Source organism: Rousettus aegyptiacus, unplaced genomic scaffold (genome assembly GCF_014176215.1).
Source record: "Rousettus aegyptiacus isolate mRouAeg1 unplaced genomic scaffold, mRouAeg1.p scaffold_m13_p_11, whole genome shotgun sequence".
In the NCBI taxonomy this organism is placed as follows: domain Eukaryota; kingdom Metazoa; phylum Chordata; class Mammalia; order Chiroptera; family Pteropodidae; genus Rousettus; species Rousettus aegyptiacus.
In genome coordinates, this window is record NW_023416286.1 from 85,470,423 (window position 1) to 85,485,257 (window position 14,835).

Consider the following 14,835-nt stretch of genomic DNA (forward strand, 5'->3'; position numbering starts at 1 on the left):
TTATTAATTGTAATATTCAGTTGTTTTCAAAAGAGGCTGTATGCACATTTACACTTCTACCACCAGAGTATGAAAATTTCTTTGTGAAATTTCCTGTGTTCAGCATTCTTACTAAAACTGGCTATATGTTTATTTATTTAATTATTATTATTTTTTTTTGCCACTGTTAGGGCATAATTTTATCTCATTCTGATTTTAATTTGAATTCTCCTGTTTACAAATGAGGTTGATCATATTTTCAACACTTGAAGACCATTTATTTTTCTCTGAGAGCAACTTCAAAACTTATTCCTGTTGTTATTTATTTTTATCCTATTTATTGTAGGAGTCTTTATTATTGATACTAGTCCTGTGCATATATCTTCTAGAAGTATCACAGTTTTTGGCTTTTATTGTTAGTCTCCATTTTTAGCATTTTTTGATTAATAGAATTCTCAATTAACTTATTAAATTTTATCAATATTTTTCTTTGTGGTTTGTACTTTAGTGTCTTGAAAATCTTTTTTAATATTCTGTAATGTTATAGAGTTTCTACGATATTATCTTTGGAAGTTAAATTTTGCAAATTGTGTGTGGTAGGCATCATTTAAATTTGACTGCTTTCTGGCCTAGTGTATGTTCAATCTTTTAAAATCCTTGAAAAGAATTTTCATTCCCCAATATCGTGCAGTGTCCTATTTGTATCTATTTTTTTCAGGCTTGTTAATTGTTACTCAAGCCTCTGTTATTCTCACTGATTTATTTTTCTATCTGATCTGTAGTTCACTGAGAGATGTTTGCTAAACTTTTGTTACGAAGGCTGATTTCAGTTTTCCCATGCGGTTTTGTCAGTTTGCTTCACGTATGTTAAAACTATGTTAGTTGATATAAATAGATTTGAGTTATCATGTCTTTTTTATGAATTGAATATTTCTTGGCTATATCATGATCCTGTTTATCTGTGTCCTCTATGTGGCAGATTGTGTCTTAGAAAACGACTGCAGCAATAACTCTCATGCCATGTGATCCTCTCCCAATGTTGCTTTGGCATTCCTTCCATCGAAAGATAGGTCATGGTTTCTCCTCTTGAATCTGGGAAACTTGTGATTAAGGAGGAAGTGATACTGTGTACCTTCTAAGAGCAGAATATAAACGCCAATAACACTTCTCTTCATCTGCCATGCTGTGAGGAAGCCCTGAGTAACATGAGGAGGTCACATAGAGAGGCCACAGGGAGGTGAGGTCTAACTAAGCTAATAACAGCCATCAACAGCAAGTCGTGAGACAAAAGACTTTTGCAGATGATTCTTTTTTTTTTTTTTTTTTTTTTTTTGCCATTGAAACATCCCCAGAATTTGAAACTTCCTAGCTAGGGTCCAAGATACTGGGGATCGGATAAGTTGTCCCTGTGCGCTGTTCGAATTCCTGACACACAGAAGCAAAACAAAATAATGTTTTAAACTGTTATTTTGAGGGCAATTTATTTTGCTTCAATAGATAGAACAATCTGTTGTTCATCATTAGTCACATCATTTTTTTGGGTCGTTATTTATGTGATATGTCACTTAAGATTTTGTTCAGCTGCATGAAACCAAAGACCCAGAGTGCACTGTGAGGTTATTTTTCCCTCATGCGTAAGAGGCGTCTGGAAACAGGCAGCCTGGGGCTAAAATGGCAGGTCTTCAGTTACCATAGAACAATACTCTTTCTCTCTTTCTCTTATGTCATTTTTAGCATGATGCTTTAATTTTCACCTTCACCTCATATCCGCATTCCAGGCAGCAGGGAGGGAAAATGGGAGGAAGTGCAAAATGGGTCTTCCTTCCAATTGAGTGAATCAATTTAAGAGATTTCCTTGAAGCCAAGTTTATGCTTCATTGGCTACACCTACTGCCAATGGAGCCAGGAAAATGCAGTTTTAAGTTTGACAAATTGCCATTCTGAAGAGAATCAGTGTTCAGTTACTAAGGAAAACTGTGAGAATATACTTGATGTCATCCCTACTATAACATTTTTTGCTGTAATTTGTATACCTTTTGCTTTTACTCTAGCTATATTTTTATTATTCTAGTATGTCTCTTATAAATGGTACACAGCTGGAGTTTTTGTAATTAGAATGTTTTTGTATTGTTTTAATACATTTGTATTTATTGTGATTAGATTTATATCTATAAACTCATTTCTTGTTTATTTTCTGATTTTTTATTGTGAATCTTTAAAACTTTAACCAGCATATAGCCTTATCAGGGGTTAAACATGATCAATATCTTTACATTTCTCTGGAAAGGTGCAAGGACTGGAATAATTTAACTCTGTTTTAGTTATATGCTATTTTTGTTTACTTATCGTTTTAAACTCCACAACTTAGATGATTCTGATATTGACTCAGATTTATCCAGATGTCTTTCACTTTCTTTCCTCTCTATTCTTTGTTACTTTTTAGATTTTATTTCAGAGATAATTTTCTTTATTCCTAGCATACATTCTTTTGGAGTATCTTCATATTGTTTCCATGTTTTGTAGACTCTGTTTTGACTGACAGCGGATTTCACTCTCATTCTTAAAATATAATTTCATGAGGCAAATAGGAAAATTACATTTACTTTTTTTTTCATCATTTTGAAGGCATTATTTCACTATTTTCTGGTTTTACTATTACTTTCATTATTGCTTTAGTTGTTCTTGGTGTGGTTTGCTAAAGAAATAACTCTCTACTTCATCTTTTTTCATTCAGTATTTTATTTCAGCAACCACTGTACTACATATGAGTCCAGGTTCTAAAGATCAAATGATAGGCAAACCATCATTGACCCGATGAAATTTAGAAATTTGTCAGAGGAAAAGAAAATTGAGAGACAATTTAATTACAGCAGGAGAAGTGATATTTATGATGATGAGAATCCAGTGGTAGCACCCATAATATTCTCTGGTGATGTAGGCTTTTTCTGGCTCTCAGTATCTTAAACGTAACTGTCTATATATATAAGCAAAATGAGCAAAATGATAATTAGTTTGTCGATGAGGGGTGAGCGTACAGGCCCATGGATTTGTCATTTTATCTTTGACACCAAGATATATAGTAACAACAAAGATGTTTTCTGACAGAATTATTTAAAAATAATTCAGAGGCTAATGTAATTTTTGAACTACTGTAATGTTACAAATTTAAATTTAAAGCTTATTTTAAAGACTCTGATCAAATATTGATGATAATGAGACTGGTTCTGAGAGAACCAAGAAACAGCTAGTGCCAGCAGAAATAAAGAAGTACTATGGCTAGAGAGAAGATCTAATAGGTGTGCATAGTGACTAGTATAATACTGAAGTCTGTCTGATGGATTCTTTTGACTGTAGGTATATGAGCTGACCTCTCCTTGCTCTAGAATGAGGAATTTATTGTAAGAAAATGAGACAAGGACAGAAATCAAAATAGAGTCCAGCCTTTCTGTGTTCACAGCATAAAATTGGAGAGAGCTCTTAGCAAAGGATGGCATTCTCTCAAAGGCAGATTCTGCTTGTGATTCTTTTTCCTTTCTCTCTGATTTCTCATCTCCTGTGAATGTCCAGCTTATTTCTTTCATCTATTTTATTTTCCTCTTTCTTGCATTTAGGTTATCTTGATTGCTCTTCTCAGTCATATCTCATAATGATTGCCCCAGGTTCTTACACATCATGGCATCTTAGAGCGCATTACTTTTGCCACTACTGGAAACTGGCAAATTTTATCTGCATTTTGTAGTCAGTTATTTCTGGGAGAGGAGATCTGTGTGGATCTGCTTATATTGTTGAACCAGGTCACAACCCTATTCACTGGTCAGAATATGGATCAATTTTCCATGACCAGGTTTCCACACCATATCTAATTAGTTAAAGCCAGGGTTTAGGAAAATAATATGGTATGTAAACCAGCAATGCAATAAAGAGGCTAGAAATACATTTAATATTTTATGTGTATGCATGTATGTTTCATTATTGGTGGCTCTTTGACAGTGAAAGTTTGCTATTAGATTTCAAAATGCTTACATATGCACCTGCCACTCGATGGCAAAATGATTCTAATGTTCTTGTAAAAAAAAAAAATCTTACCAAGATTAATAGAATTAAGATTGAAAGTTGGTTCGTAATATGAAGGTTATGTCTATAGTCTATCACTCACCAATTATTTTGACCTGTTAATAAGTAGACAGCATGATGACTTCTAAATCCATGAATATATTTTTTTGATATGTTTTTAATAAATTTTACATCTTTGAATAGTTTAGATTTACCAAGTTATTGTGAAGATGTACAGATTTCACTTACTCTCACACTCAGTTTTCCCTATTATTAACATATTGTATTAATTAGTATGATACATTTTTCACAATGAATAAGGCAATGGAATTGATACATTAATATTAACTAAAGGCCATAATTTATTCATATGTCTTCATTTTTTTCTCAGCTGTTCTTTTTCAGTTTCAAGATCCCAACAAAGATACTCCATTACATTTGACATCACATCTTAAGTTCCTCTTGATTGTGACTGTCTCTTGTTTTTCTTCTTCTACTACTTAAAAACATGTTTTTCTAAGCCGTTTTTTTAGTTGTTTCTAAATTCTTATTGATAGAGCTCCAAAAAGTGGTTTGTAAGTCTATAGAAAGGTTAAAAACTTAACTAATTCTGTAGCTTAATGGAAATATGAAATCATATGCAAAACGAAGAGCCAGGGTAAAAATAGCCACAGAAAATAAACTATTATTTTTAAAAAGAATGACATTTAAAGCCCCATGATACTAATATTCTTACTGAAATTGTTTTACTTTCCACATCTATTCACAAAATTTTACTGATAAAATAAATTATTGCTTCATTTAGCCTACACTTAAACAAAAAAACTACAAGGCACATTTGTTAAAAGTTTTTTCATAGTTTTAAATTTAATTATCTGAAAATTATCAATCATTTTATTAATCAATACTTGATTAATGCAAGGCCATTTACTAGCTCGTTTACTCTGGTTATGCCAATTATGTGTGACATTTCAAAAAGAAAACTGTTTTCATCGTGATACAATTATTTTCCGAAGACCAACAAAATATCTATTTCTTATAATTCTTTTACTTATTGTTTTCCTGACTAAATTCATAGACTGAGAAGAACCAGATGGTAATGGAAAATATACCAGTGGTTGTCTCTTTAATTGGTATCTTAAATTGTTTTTCTTTCTACTTCAGAAGAATCTATATTTTATTTATTTTATTGCTAGAAGGCAAAAAAATATATAATCTTTTACATTTTATGACGCTTTTACATTCATTTCTCATTTGAATCTCACAAATATTCTGTGATGTAAGTAAGGTAAATACAAACTCAACATCTCCAGGGTCAACTCACCTTAGAATGTAAGTGGAAGCAAATAAATATTAATACACATATTTTACTGGCTCATTCAACTGCATTTGCAAAACATAGGACCTCCATATCTTTCCCTGCACAGCCCTTCCATTCCATTTTACCTAGTGCTTCTTGATGAGGTGCAATCTTAAAACATCTGGAGAAAGGGAGATGCAATTTTGATACAGATATATGAGATACACTTATTATCTGATTAATCGTTCTTTGAGGTTTTACATTCTATCTGCTTTTCCTTTTGCATCATTCATTTCTTAATTTAAAAGTTTTTTATATAATGCCTACTGCGTGCTGGCTTTACTTTATACATGATTGTTTTAGTGTTGTATGATAGACTGGAAAAAGCCAACCATGTGACGAGGTGGGAGAACAGAGTTCTAATCGAAAAAAAACAAGAAGTTCTAAATCCTAAGAGAGAGAAGTGTTGTGCTCTTCAGTATTTCCAAAGGAATATGTGGCTGCAGCAGCACAGTGAAGGGAGGTGTTTCCCCTGCAGCAGTTTGAGGAGACCTTACCTAGTCATCTCCTCCGGATGGCCCCACTTTCAGAAAAAAGAAGCAATAATGATTCCTATAAGCGCAGTCATGTCAAATTTTCTGAGTTCCAATCATACTCAGATTTTAGTTTTTTCTCTAATGTAGCATATTCTTTCAAGGTCTTTACTTTGCTATCTATCTCCTCTACTTTTCTCTCCCTATAGAAAAACCTGGTTCATCTTCCAAGACTAGCTAAGTGCTCCCTTCTCTGGGGAAATACTCTTGACATCCCAAACTATGAACTCCCAGAGCACTCTGTAAATATCCTTTTTATGAAACTTATTACACTGTAATCTGCCCCACCCTTCATTATAAATTTGTCAATGAAGGGACCTTGCCTTATTCATTTTTGTATTCTTTTCCTTCCCACTGCAACCACTTGAATTATTTATAAAATAATTATTCACTGAATATATAAAGAATAAATTAATGATCAAGGTTAATTGTTAGACAATGAATTTTAAGAAATGTTTAATATTTGATTTTAATTGAGATTAAGACAAACTGGCAAATGAAACCACAACATAGTACAGAAGAAATGTATGGCTGTAAACAAATTGATACCAGTGGACTAACAATAAATGAATATTGGTTATATTTTTACTGGATTTATGGAGAAAGACACAGAAGCGTACTAATGACTTAGCTACTTTATCAGTGGGTGACAGAGGAAGGATGTGGCTGTTTTATGTCCAAATATTTGAATCAATTACTGTTCTTATTCCTCTGTAGGAAGAAAGAGAGAACATTGACCATTTTTAACTTACACGGTATTTTAAATTTTTTTTTTTTTTTTTTTGAGGCAAACCCGAAAGCACCCATTGTAAAAAATAGATTCTAAGAAGCCTCCTGGCTGGAGTTTTAGTGTTTTTCCAGGTTGGCACCTCTCTTATTGTTGTGGAGCAGACATTAGGATGTTTGTTCAGTCTTTAACATTTTTGTTACAGCATTACTGTAACTGCTAATATCAACTTAATTTGAAGAAATTAAAAATAAATTTTAAAAGGGAATGAACAGTTTTCACAAGTTTAGATACATGGCTAATATTACTGATGCAAGTGACATGGGTCAAATGTTTTTAAATTTTTTGACTATTTCCAGAAAATAAAAAGTCCAACTACTGATGTGTTCATGATCAGTCAATTGCCTTGAGAAATAAAACTTATTTAACAGACCAGGCATTTATTTAAAGTCACTTTAGGCTTTTAAACAAAGATGGATTTTATGAATAAACAAAGTATAAGTCTAATTCGAAAATCTAAATTAGATATGGAAACAACCCAAACAGCTATCGACAGAAGAAGGATTAAAGACAATGTGGCATATACATGCAATGGAATATTTTTCAACCTTAAAAAAGGGAAATCCTGCTATTTGTGATAACATTGATGAACCTGGAGGACAGTATACTAACAGAAGGACAAAAGCTGCTGTATTTCACTTACGCGAGGAACTGACAATAGTCAGGCAGTTAAAAGCAAAGAGTAGAAGGAGGTTTGCTAGGAGCTCGGGGCTGCAGTCGATGGAGATTGTTCAATGGGTATAAAGTTTCAGTTATGCTAGATGAAAAAGTTCTAGAGATCTATTGTACAGCATAGTGACCATAAAAATGCCATGTAATATTGAAAAAACAAACAACAAAAAAAAACAAAAATTAAGTATAAGTGAAATTTTCAAATAAATGTGACTACAGATTTAACTATCAGTCAAACTATATTTAGCTTCACAGGATAAAATATTAACATAGATAATGCCTAGCATAGTAAAACGGTAATATTTCTTGCAAACTGATACTGGAAACTATTTATATATGTATTCAAGAGCCTTAGGCCTTATAGGAGCAAGATTTTAAAGTGTTGAAAGATCTGAATAATGATGCAAGAATATCCTTTTTCTCACTCACATGTTGCCATTTTTCAAACAAATCTCAGAAAATGTGCGTGAGCTATTATCAGTTGTTATTATGAGCTCGCACTTCTGAAAGTAAATTGAGGTGAATGTTCCTGAGATTTTAGAGGGCGTGTTGAGAGTGATGAAATGATATTTTGCATTGATTCAGTGACCTCTTTTTAGGTCCCCGGGTCACCATGATATGTGACAACAGAGACCAGTAACTCCTTCGTACTGTAACCCCATATGTTGGAGTCCTATGTTAGTTGCCACCACAGGAACTTTAATTTGACCTGGATATACCTTGCCACATTCTGTCTTCAGTTCTTCTTCATCCTCTGCATTATTAATTCATTTCATTGTCCTTCACCTATATTTTGCTTACCGAAGTTAAAGCATTTTCATCCTATAGTAACACATTCAATGAAGGACTTTTGTAAGTTATAGAAATATAAGGAGAAAGGAAACTATCCATTCATAAACTCACCAGGTAGAGACGATTGCTACATACATTTTGAAATGTGTAAACACAGTTTTCAATGAGTGCATAATATTTTACAGCATAGTTGAGGCATAAAAATTTAATTAGCTTTCCTATTCTGTTTTCAAGTTTGTACTAATCTAAGTAAAAGCACAATATCATCTTTATGCCTAAAGTTTTTAATGATTTCTTCAAAACAGCTTCAAGAAGGAGATGTGCTAAAATGTATAATATAAATGTTAAAAAATTAACAAAAAGCATTACTTCAGTGCCCACAGAAATTGTCTGAATTTATACTCCATCACTAAATGATTGCTAGTTTCATAAAGTCTTTAAGAGACTGAATATCACAGAATTTAATTAGTATATAAATAAATGATTCTACATTGTTTCAATTAACATTAACACTCTTTTGATCAATAATGAGATTGGACATTTTATAATATGTATATTAGTTATTTATATTTCCCCTGCTTTGAATTTCTTTTCCTTTATCTGATGGATCTTAAGAGTTTTCGTTAATAATTGTGTGACTGGCTTTAGATTTTTGGTGAAATCTCTTGCATTCATGTTTATTTCCTCATGCATATTGATACCTATCCTTTCTTAGGGTAGTGGCTCCTAACCTTTTTGTCACCAGGGACCGGTGCTTCTATGAGAATCTAATGTCCCATGATCTGAGGTGGAGCAGAGATGGTGATGCCAGTACTGGGGAGCGGCTGCAAATACAGATGAAGCTTCGCTCTCTAGCCTACTACTCACCTCCTGCTGTGCAGCCCGGTTTCTAACAAGCCACAGACTGCTACTGGTCCACACGCCTGGTTGGACCAGCATTTCACATGCTCTGTGAGAAAATAAAAATATTTGTGGGATCTTTGTCTATAGTTGGCTGAAGTTCACCTCAAAGCAATCATTGTGGGCATTACGCATGTATGTTGTAGCCTCTGAACTCTTAGGCAACATTTGAACTCTTATCATGTACTATCTCAACTCATTTTTCAAAGATTTGCCTAATTAATATATCCCTAGTTTTTTTCATGTCCATTTGCAGACTCTTTTTTGATTTTAATTAAATATTTCATATTTATGTTAAATCTTATAGTTTAATTTGTTGTCTAGTGCTTGTTTTTAAAGTCATTTTTTCATTTACATTCTATTTTTTGCATTCTAAATATCAATTTCTTCATTAGGGCAGTGAAGGGTTAGCTTAAATAATGTCTTAAGTACTATACATTTAAGGTGTTCTGTGATTTGAATTTTTTTGTATAGGAACTAGCTTTTTCATTTCTTATCGTCTGGCATTATGTAAAATAGAAGTGTACACATTAAAGAAATACCTCTTTATTATAACACAAAACAATAGATACTCATTAACTACATAGTTACTGCTGCTTACCCTTATGATCCTATACATGCTGTGCTCGGTTTTGATGTATATACACTTAGGTTTCTTTAATCTCCTTAGATATAAATTTTATAGAACCTCTCATACACTTTGTTCTCAGAATGTGTTCAATAAATGCTTTTCGATTATTGGTAGGAGGACAAGGAGTTTTATTATGTTAGAGTGCTTATAATAAATGGCATAGAAGTAAAAATTAACTTGAAGTATGAGGCAGAGATTAAGAATTAAATAAATTTTGAAACATTCTGAAACGCTAAAACAACTTACCTTTAGGATATTTAGATTATAGAATAGTTCTAATCTAGCTATTTTTTTTTTATCTTGGGTAAAAATATGAACTAAAAATAAAGTGTCCCTTGCTCATCTCCTGAATTTTCTGTAATTATTAAGATAAACAGGATATATTTATCCACTTTTGGGGTCTTGAACAAAACATTTATTTAGTAAACTCAATACTGTTTCACACTGAGCCTTTCTTTGCTCTACCTGTCATTCATTTATGGCTGTAACTATTTTTCCAAATCAGTAATATTTAGGACAAATTTATTCATTTAAAATTATTACTATATTTTTTCTGTCTTTCAAAATTAATGTATAATAAGTTGGGACATATAAAACATAGGCGCGAGAGAGGAAAAATATTTTCCAATGTGTTGTTTTCCTTTACATGCGAACGTTTTAAAAATCAGATTCAATGAGTTAGAAATTTTGTTTTTAATATAAATTATTTGTAGTATATCTTAAGATAAACAGAGCTTTTAAAATTGATTTATATGTTGTCAGAATAGAGGAATATAAAACCTTCAATTAGAAATTGATGAACCGGTAACAGTAAGTGCTATTACTTTCTAAAACTGCACAAGTGATCTTTCTGGGTTATAAGTATAGCTGTGTTCAAAATATTCCTGAAAAGTACAAATTATTTAATTATTTTTTAGGATTGAATATGGCCATGTTTACGTATAAATATTATAACGTGTGTTTTGTAGACTTTAAGCTCATAATTTTTGTTTAATTTCAAAACCTTTATATGACAATTTGTTGTTTTTACCATGTGCATATTTTAGATGGTTGTATACCACATGTATATAAATGTGGACAGACAGACAGACAGGGGGCATATAGTCCTACTGAGAAACATAAGTACCTCTCCATCTTGGGGGATTTTTGGATATGAAACACTACTTGCTTGCCTATGAACCTGTTATGTGCAGATTGGCAAAGAAATCCCACCTATGTACAAGGAAAAAATTAATTAAGACTTGGAACTAAAAAGCAAATTTCTTAAACCTGGGATCAAGAGTTTTAAGACTATCTCCTCGATAGAATTATTTTAATTTAATAGTTGAATGGACAAAAGTATGTGGGTTTCTCCTTTTGTCTCTGCAGTATCGGTAGTGCCTAGGGCAGTGTGCCTGATACGAACTAAATGGAAAAATGAATGAATAAATGTAGTGTATATAAATATATCTGCACACATGAATATCAATGCTTGAGACCAGACTAGACCTTTAGCTGCAACAAGAAGAAACATCCGGTTTTTGTTAACTAAGGTACTATTTGAAGACTAAACACCTTACCTTTTACTGATAGGCATTTATGACTGGTGAAAGCTAGACGATTTACTTCAAATGATTCAGAAGTATAAGTAGAACTAACATAACTGAACGGTCTTTCCCCCTACTCTGGGAGAACGAGCTTCAATTCCATCTTTGTCAGAGACAAATACAGTGTATCTTAGTTATTCTTTCTTTTGTTTCTACCCTGGCTGTCCCTTCTGGAGGCACCTGTCACACTGTATTCAGTTCACTCTGCATTCTGTTCATGCTTTGAGCTAGCTGTAGGGTATCTGCTTAGGAGCAACTAGGGGTACTCCCAGTAGGGACCAGTTACACACAGAAAAAAATGAGGAGAACTACCCACAGTGGTACTGACTTCCAACAATTTTACAGAAGCGTGAAGATTTACAGTAGAAAATAAAGCACCTCATGCTGGGTCTGGCTCCAAGCCTCCTGGAGAACCTTCCACTTAGGCAATCTCTTTTATCCTGAGAGCTTAGTGTTCTATCCAAATGAGTTTAAGTTTAATATTAACAAATTGGATTAATTATTTTTAACTGAACTGTTAACTACCTGCAGTGACTTTAGAAAAAAAAAACAAAAACTCCCAACAAGTTTTAGGTTTTTGCTTTTTTTTCCAAGAGAAAATTAAACAAAGCTGTTCACTGAATAGAGTTTCCTTTGGGAAGGACCGTGGACTCTTCTTCCAAGGAAAAGCTGGAGCAGCCAGGTAGGCAGCTTATAGGCAAGCACAGTTTCAAGAAAAAGAAATGGGAAGGATCCGAGGTCCCCTGCAGCAACAGGGTGTACTTGTCATGAAGACTTCTTTCCATTATGTTGTTTAAATTTCTAATTTGGTAGCCATCAAATGGAAGCATTGAGATATCTTAATTGAGATGTGTTCTGCCAAACTCCTCAGGGCATATCAGTATAAATATTTTATTACAAAGAATTCAGGGCAAAGAAAATCAATCTGGTGGGTTTCATTTTACCCACTGGTGTGGCAGTATTCACTTAAAACTAATTGTGGTCAAGAATTAGTTTATTTTATTCAGTATCATGTCTGTGCCGTGCCATAGTCACTCTTCTAAAGATCAAAGGCTGTGATTTTAAAATTATAAAATATTGCATTCATGACTATTGACTACAGATTTATAATCTTAGTAAAAATGTGAGAATGTCTATTAGCACTTTTTCATTTCATATGATGTTAGAAACATACTAGACTTGTCCATTTTTTATCATAATGATAGTGTTAAATATGATTTTGTTTTATTATGCTGAGCACATTCATTACATAACCATACTTTTCTATTATTCTGTGATGCAGTGGTGGTCATTTTATTCTGCTATGGAGAATGGTAGCTGTATTTTGTTAATTGAAATCTACTTAGAATACTTCCAGCTGCCGTCAGCCTAGGAGAGAAGCTTCTGTGGTAGTTGAGCAGTGCTAGATGAGTATGACTGACCGAGAGACTTGGCGTTCCTACTGGCTTAACTAAATAGACTTTAGACAGATGACTTCCTGACTCTTCTGTATCTTAGGGCGTTATCTTTAAAAATTTACATTGACTTGCAATTGTAAATTCTTTTTCAGCCCCTTTAAGAAATAAACTTTCCCTAGCTTCTTGCCAGTTTTACAACCCAGGGACCTGGGAGCCATCCCTTTGAAATCTAGTCCTGTAATCATCAAAGATAGAGCCCTGTTTCTCAGTTTCTATGGGGAAGGGGGAGAAGCCTAACTTCAATAAGGTAATCCACATTTGGCAAACACAGATAATCTAATTATGTTCCATGCTCCTGGCAATATCTACCAGTCCTTTTCCATTATTTCATACTGGCATTTAAAAATCCTCTTCACTTTTGCTTCAGAGAAGTTATTCAATCTCTCTCTCTCCTATTGCAATAGTATTGAATAAATTCTCTCTCGACTCAAATTTAACTCGTTTTGTACAATATTTTTTAACATAGCAAATTTTGACAATTAGTGTTATTAGAAAAACAAATCATGAATAAAATGTAAAAAAGGTAATGTGTGCTCTGCATGCAGAAAGAAAACTTAGCAGATTACTTTTACACTATTAGATTGGATAATGATAATGACAATACAACAGTGATATCACCTTTCCACCCTGAAGAAGATATATATTATTATTATTATTATTATTATTATTATTTTATATTTTTATAAGACAATAATAATGTTTATATAGTTATATATTTACATATAAATATGTTATATATAAATATGTATATATAGTTTCATTTTCTAAAATGAGGCATTGAATAAAGGTCCCATGATCGTAGAGCCAAAACATTTAAAAAAATGCTAATGTCTAGAATGCTAGACACAACAGTTTTTTTCTTTTTAATGTCTTCATCAATGACACAAAAAATTTTATCAGTCATTAGACAAAAGGACTGCATCTAGGATACTATTCTAGCTCTTTGTTAATGATGCGCACTAGTGGCCCTGAGACTTAGATTGAAACATACTATCAGGGAGCGTTTTGGTGATTGGATGCCTGTTTTCTTGTAACCATTTAAGGCTATTTGCCTGGTTTGAATACTGCCTACTATGTCATTCTTTGACAGAACTCTACGTTTTTGAATTTTCTGGAATTAACACAGGTTGCTTTGGATAGTTTACTTACTCCTATATTCTCCTTTCAATTTGTTCCTTTAGGGAATGGCTTGAGCTTTGCCGGGTTACTTTCTGATTCTCTTGGGGCTTGTTTGAAATCCTGTTTAGCTTTATATTTAGATATTTTTAGTGAATAACATTATTTAGTGTCGTGGCCTGCAGTGTCATATATATGCAGACGATACTCAGATATTCTTTCCCGACCCTGCAGACTTATGAAGTGGCTCGATGTTTTGCATAATTATCTGTGTGATATTCAAGCATGGGTGTCTTCAAATTTCCCTGAATTTAATACAGATAAAATTGCATAGCTACTGATCGGTTCTCTAGTATAAATGTTTAAAATGTAATCTATGCTGGTAACCTCAAAGAGAAGATTTTCTTTGCTCTACAATCATGATTTTGACCTTAGGATTACTGTAAAGGGGTGTGTGTGTGTGTGTGTGTGTGTGTGTGTGTGTGGTGTATATGTGTGTTTTACTAACCATGTAATTTTTTTCTGTATCAAGTAAAGACTTGTCACATTATGGTTTTCTGATTCGGAAGAGTTTCTGCCACAATTTACAATTACTGACCTCCACTTGCCTCCTTGCAGTCTGATTCTAATAGATTACAGATCCTTCCACACTCTACTCTTTGGTCAGGGAATCTATTCTTTTATGCATGAGAGCTTTAAAATTACTGTTGATTTGTAAGGTTCAACTAAAAAACTTATTTGTTTGATTTAGCCTTTTAAATATTTATTGTATCTTCTTTTATATTAAGTCTGCATAGCACATTGGGATGGACACATGAAGGACACTCATAAATGTAAATTGAGTTGATTGATAGGCCATGTGAAGTGTTTGCAGAAAGTATTATTTTATAATGAGAAGGGCTATTAATGAGTCCATGGTGATCCCGAGTTGTGAATAAATGTATATCTAACATATCCTCCCACCAGGCA